The following is a 7,303-nucleotide window of genomic DNA, read 5'->3' as shown; positions in this document are numbered from 1 at the left end:
TATCCTGTAGGTGCTGAAAAACTGCTGAACATTTTTAAGTAAAGGGGTAACAAGATTATTATGGTGGGACTTTGGCAAACAGATTAAAGAAGAAGGGCGCATAGGGTAGGAACAAAGAAGAGAGATCAATTTGAGGTTCTGAAGTAAGCACAAAAGATGATATTAACAGGAAATGATATTCAATTTGAGGTGAGAAGTAGGAGTCATTATAGAAAGAAGAAAACAAACCTTATTAATACTTAATACCTTACAAATTTCCTCACTGTACTGCTTCAGAAAGCTAAGGATTTATAACTGCGAAATTGTGACATATAAAAAAAACCATCAAACCTACATCAAAAATGCTATGATTACACCTAGCAGTCTGAGTTTAATAAAATACTGACTGTCGCTAAAAAAAAAAAAGCTTTTAATGAAAATCTTTTGGAACATATTCTAATCTATGCTAAGAAATCCAAGAGCCAGAAAAACATTGGGATGATTCAAATTTGAGTTTGTATTGAGTAGCCAAAGCCAGATTTTGCTTTATCCCTTAGGTTTTAAACTGTCATCTCCATGAGTAACAATCTTCAAAGCAAGAGAAATCATTTAGAGCCTTTGTTATAGTTCAATTTTTCTAAAAGACAGAACTTTTCATCAAGGGAATTGAAGACAGGCAAGACTTCTTCCATATGCTTGAGTTAATTCTTTTTCTTTTCTTTGCAAATATCAATAGCTTAAGACAGAAACAGCATATGGGAAACCTAGGAAGCCATTTACACTCAGCAGACATGTCCAGCTGAATTACTGGAGTCCACCTCAGCAAAGGTTAAACATTAACAGGTGCAAGGAGTGACTTTTGTTAAAATACTGTTGCATGTAATTTCATCTCACAAAGAGTTAACAGTAATGCATATTCTATATCCCCTACTATGCAACGATTTCATTTTCCTCCCTATTCATTTCATCAGTCCTGTCTTTGCCACTCTATATCCCTGTTCCAGGTCCAAATTTCATATCAAGAAGAGAATCCTCATCTCTTCATATTCTTCCAGCATACTACTCTGTATTTCGGAGCAGTCTTAAGTTATTTTGTTTCCTGCTCGCGATGCTGATGCACTCATTACATATCTCAATCTGGAACTCACAAATACATAGCACACATGGAACCAGCATCATCCCAGTCTTTTCTGTGGTAGACATTGATAATAAATTGCAGCCCTTTTCTCCTGAACATCGGTGCTGCCTCTGAATCCTTTTCAACACAGCGTCCTAGGCAACCACCACCAATTGGTAGGAGTGGGCACTTGAGGTGAAACTTAATTACTATCATTGTATGTGGATTCTGGTCATGTGCTCCCCATACCTTCACAGCTTCTTAAGCTGTAGAGATTCATAATATAACAGGGTTAAAAAAAAAAAAAAAAAGTCTTTTCCTAAAACTTCTGTATAAACACCTTACCAAACCAATTCCAAAATCCATCAGCTACCTACTTATAAAACGTATAGTTCGTTCTTTCCGCTCTCCTTTTTTCCCTTCCATTTTCTCCCTCTCCACCTACCCAGCCAGTCCTTAGTAATGGTGGTGAACAGAATTACCAAGGAGAGACTACTCTAAGTACCATGTATCTATGAGGTTGTGGTTATTTTAAGAAACTTCTTGAAGGAAGATGAAGTCACTACTTCACCCAGGAATGGCTTTTCAAGAGGCTGATCACCCTTGTATACATTCTGAAAGATAATGCAAACAATAGCATCCCACCTAGAAAAATGCTTCTCACCTGTTCCATGCTATCTCCATTCATTTGGGGTCTTCTTGTGTCACAGGAGGGAAACAAGCAGAGAGATTGCTTACTCATGTGGCCCAGAGCCTCTGTGCTTGTCTCACAGGACTTGATAAAAGGTGAAAGAGGTAGTGGGGGAAGCAGGACTTAAATCGTCCTGCCCAGTATCTGTCTGATAATGCCTTTTAAATTCTGCTTTACCCAAGCTGGGCAGTGGAACATGAGAGGAAAAGGAAGGAAGACAAAAAGGGAGGTGGTCAGCAGAGTAGGAGAGAAGGCAAGGAAGGTGGAGGAAAGAGAGGAGAGGAAGAAAAGGGGAAGGGAAAGAGAAAAAGGGAAGACATCACTGCATTACATGAATTTTCTCATTTAATCCTCACAACAAACCTGGGAGCTAGACATAACCAATAATTATTGATGTTTTGCCTTTTCCCTCAGATGAGGAAACTGTGGCTTAGAAAGTTAAAGAAATTTGCCTAAGTTTACACTGCTAGCAATTCATGAAGCTAGGATTTGAGCCAGGATAGTCTGAATCCAGAGCCTGATGTTTCTTCAAGGCAGAAAAGAAGAAAAGGAAATCTAGAGACGATGAGGCGGGCATTCCAGAGAAGTTTGAGCATCTTTGGAAGTAGGGAAACAGACATTGCAATTAAAAAAAAAAGCAAAGCTGCAAAGTCTTTGGAGGTCCTCTACTCAGACTGGATTGAGGCTTAATAAAGGAGAAGAGATTTTTCTTCAGTAAGAACGAGAGGGACCCTCTCTCCTCCTAGTCCTACTGCCTTCCTAACCAGCCCTCAAACTTTAGCAAGGTCATTTTGTCAAGAAATTTCTTAGATTGAATTTGGTTTGGGTTTTGTTTTGTTTTGTTTTTCTCTTTTTTGCAGATGACGGTGGTGAAGGAAAAGGACTGGGCTTAGCTATTGAAGTTGTTACCCTCAAACAGTTCATTTCCAATTCAATGGTAGTCTCTACCTTGCGGGGCGGGGGGGGGGGGGGGGGGGGGGGGGGGGGGGGGGGGGGGGGGGGTCAGGCTGAGGTTCACTTAAGTGAATGCCTGGGAGTTCGTTCAGTGACAGTGGAACAGACAACACTCCCAGACTGGCTGGCGAAGACTGCTTGTGTTGGAACAAACTTTCCAGGGCAAGCATTCCACAGGAGCAGTCACCGCATTCTGCATTCTTGGAAAGGGACCACCAGTTAACAGGAACGTGGATGGCTTTGTTATGTCTTATCTCCTGATCTGCAGTTGGAGAGTTTCCTTCCTTTTGCAGGTGCTCTCATTTCCTTCATTATTTGTTTATTAGAAAATCTTGTGGCCTTCCAAAGTCATTCTCATGCGAAGGAAGGTCGAATGTGATAACATATTTGTGTTGGCCAAGAATGAGGACATAGCAAATACCGAAAGTCACATACTCATGAGTATAACTGAAAGTGGTGCTTCACGTGTAAACAAAAGCTCTCTGCCCACCCACCCCCTCCCCTGCAGTTGGGGTCACAAAAATGGCCAAAGCAGAAAGAAAAGACAAGAGGTTGCTTCTGTATCTATTGGGGCTACAAATCTTACTCGAGCTCTGTGGAAGTGGCTGCTGGAACTCTTTTCAGGTTTAATTCAGGGGCTGTGTGGGTCAGACAGTAATTCTCAAGCCAAAGGAATGCCTGAGAAGGCCCGTGCTAGACTAAGCTTTCAGCGTGGGAAATAGGTTCTCCATTCATTGGCACGCCTGAAGCCTAGGGGGAAAACAAAGCAAAACAGAGTGCTGTGAGCCAGAGAAGAACCTAATCTTATGCACGTCTCCAGAAAAAAAAAAAAGGTGTATGGGGTGGGGAGCAGGGAGAAAGCAGACCAAGAGAGAAACCAAGCAATCTTTCTGGTAAAACACTATTCCGATTACTTCCTTATTTCTCACATACCCCTTCAGACATTAAGTAGACAGCATAACTAGGATTTTGCACTGCTAGAACCCAAGAATCTCAGAATGAACATTGATTTTATCACTGTGATTGCTTCACCATGAAATCAAGAAACAAAAATCGGAGAGAAATTATTGTCGAGTGAAAATGTCACATTCTTCAAATTCTATTATCTTATACCTACTGCGACTGCCTTATTAAGGGTAATTAACGTGACTATTATTTTTTCATACCCTGCCTTGCTGCCAAATACACTTAAGATAATAACAAAGGTCATAAAGTATGCAATCTAACAAAATGACTATAAAGAAAATGAGGGGAGGAGAAAATAAGGAAAGGGAACTCGCTTGGAACTAGGACCTTGTCCAGTGTACCAAGTATATGCCATGAAATCCTACCCATCTGTGGTTTAAGGGTCAACCACAGATTTGATTTAAAGCTTTCTAACAGCCAACAAGAACAGGAAAATATGGTCAAGTATATAGCTGACAGCATCTATAGTCTAAGAACAAGCCCGTTCGTTACTTAGGAGAAGCACTGTTTATAACACTGAGAGCACAAAGAAACTTCTGGAAGGCTTTTTTAAAAAGCAGACCCTAAAGCAGTATAACAAACCATGTTCTCAGCTCACGCATTCATTGAGCAGCTATTTACTGAGCCCCTATTAAGTGACAGGCACTGTATGAGACACTGGAGATGCGAAAGAAATCAAACACAGGTTGGTCGGCTCATGGAGCTTAACATCCAGTGGGAAAGAAAGACAGTTGCCAAGTAATTCCTCCAATAAATGCACAAATACGATTGTGGCAAGTGTCATAAGGAAAGGGAGGTAGAACTTTGGGAGCATCTCATAAAAATCTGACAAAACCATGTCTTTACAGAAAACCCAGTACTTGATTTCTTGGGTCTATATCTCACGTCCCTTATTACTTTGAAAGAAGAATACAGAAAGGTTATATTATACAGGCATCATATTAAGTAGCATCTGTGAAAGGCTTTGAGAATTATGAAGTGCTTTGTAAGTATGAGATACTTCAACAAAGAAAGGAGTTTTAAACATCATGAATACACAAAAATAGCTGTGCTCTATAACTGATGAAGTCATCTGAAGAACTAGAATTCATAATTAATTCTTATGAGTTATAATTCAGTCTAATAATTTAATCATCATAATTTGGTAGTTCTGAATAAGTACAATGATTATATAAATGTTACCTGAGCAATGCAAAGCAACCATAATTTGGCTTTTTACATCACCTTGACCATGAATTTAAAAGTATGCCCACAGTACTTGCTACAATGTGGTTTCAAAATGTATCAGCTTCTAATTTGTTTAATTACGAACTAACCCCTCAATCCAATGCAATACGTCTATTTTGCCTTACTAATGAATCCTGTAAAATCAACTTATAACACAAGAAAGAGATCCAATTTATATGTAGCATTATTGGAACAAAATCAAAAACTACATCTTCTCTATTCCACTTTTACCTACCAACAATGATCTGCCTTTTCTAAAATTATAAAGGAAAATTAAAGTGCCTTAAATTTACATAATGCTTTTGAGTTTTCAGAGTCTTTTCATAGACACTACTAGACTTGATGCTTACAAACAGTCTGTGACACAGCCAAGGCAGAGAACTGAGGCTCAGAAAGGTTAAGTGGCAAGGTCAAATAGCTGATAAGTAGCTGAACCAAGAAGGATACGGTCCACTTGATCTTTGGGACAAGGGTCTTTCCACTGCCACTCTGCAAGTTAACTACAAAACTACCCTGAGAAGGATATCATACAGAAGAAAATGGACTCAACAATGACAAGAGTAAAAGATGGAGGCTGGGACAGTCTCACCCAAGTAAAGACTTCTCCAAAGACTGCTGTAAGATACTAGGATATAGGTCCTTTCACTGAAAACTGAAGTTGGTTATTTCAGTTTTTCCAGATTATGTGCTTTCCCGCATGCTTTGTGCACCATTTCTTTGGCCCCAGGACTTTTCCCAGCATTCCACCACAGATCTTTCAATCTTACAATTCCAGATACATCTTCCCAGGAATGCAACATGGTTTTTACCTGAACACTATAAAACAAGGCCCTGCCTCCTGGCATCATGATGTCTTTCCCTTTCAATAAAACTCTTCTGACATGTCTTCACAATGACCCAAACATTTGAGGAGCACAAGATAAGCATTGGTTACCAAAGGCCATGTTAAGGTAGGGCTGGAGATCAAAGGATGAAACAGATGAAGAAGAGAGAGTCTGAAGCACAACAAACCTACAGTATTAGGCATGCACTATCAGATTGCCCTCTTAGATCATCATTCTCCATCAGCTTCGTTTAGGCTTTAATGTTTGTCTTATTTGTAACTACAACTAGAAGAAGACTAAATCACTGAGAACTAAAAGCTTTGCATGAGAAGCCAACTATCTCGTTTCCTTCCAGTGGCCTCTGCTCCTTCCTCCACGTGTGCAGTGAATTCAAAAGATATTTCAAATCAGAAGGTAGACAGAGCGTGAAACTTCCCAACTAGAAGAACCAAGGATGGCACTGGGCCTACCCTGTCAGCAGGACCTATGGGGAGTGTTGCCTGCAGAGTTCATCCATAAAAATTCTCAGGGCCATAAACATCAGAGCTGGTCTTTATGGAAGTGTGAGAGGATAGGGTCCGGAGAGAGGATTTCAGGTGTTATTTTCATTTCCATTGATTCTACTGATCACCAAAAATTCTTTTTCACTATGTACAACACACTAAGCTAGATAGCTGAAGGAGTCTGTCCTCACAGAGGGCAAAGCTGTCTGCACTTTAACATCTGTCCTTAAATCTCCAAGAAGGATGGTCCAGCATTCTTCATGAGGTTTACCTGTTCCAAAGAATGCCCTGCTCCCAGCTAATCATAAGCAGCAATAATTTCAGCTGCAGTCACAGGACAACATTGCCTCTTCCCTTCCTATTTTTATTTTTCTATTTGATCTTGAGGGACTCGGGAGCTACTCTTTATAGAGTTTATAGGGGGGAAAGAAAGTTTCTCTACTGGGACTTCTGGGAGGGGAAAAAAAATCTTTGCTATATATTTTTTTCCCTTCAACAGAGGTTTAGGGTGAGAGTTCTAAAGTGAAACAGACATAAATTTGGATCCCAGTTCTGCTATTTTCCAGCAGTATAAACTTGTACAGATTTCTTAACTTCTCCATGCAGGTTTTCTTCTCTGTAAAATGCAGATACTCATTGGTGCGAATTAGTGTGGAGATATAATGAGCTGATGCAACTCAAGTGCCTAGTGGGGACCAGATCAATTATGTTCGTGATCATCAGCATTTTCATCCTCCTGCCCAGGAGTCTCCACTCTCTCCCCCTGAGGTCAGTTCCCCTAGGAACACACCCAATGCTTCCCACCTACTTATCTCACCTGACTCCTGTAAGGCACTGCTGGACATTTTGGAACAACTCCGGGATGTCCGTCTGTTCCTTCAGAGAATCTGATACTCTACACATCTTCTGCCTTCCCTGCTGCCAGGTTCTAGCTGAAAATGTGCTTTATTACTTCCATACATTTTCTAGAATGCATTGTTACATTGCCTTGCGATTATAAAGCGCTTTTCCATCTGCCGTTTCATGTGATTCTTGCAACAAG

The sequence above is a fragment of the Tamandua tetradactyla genome, chromosome 12 (genome assembly GCF_023851605.1).
Source record: "Tamandua tetradactyla isolate mTamTet1 chromosome 12, mTamTet1.pri, whole genome shotgun sequence".
Classification (NCBI taxonomy): domain Eukaryota; kingdom Metazoa; phylum Chordata; class Mammalia; order Pilosa; family Myrmecophagidae; genus Tamandua; species Tamandua tetradactyla.
Note: the sequence above shows the minus strand (reverse complement) of the source record.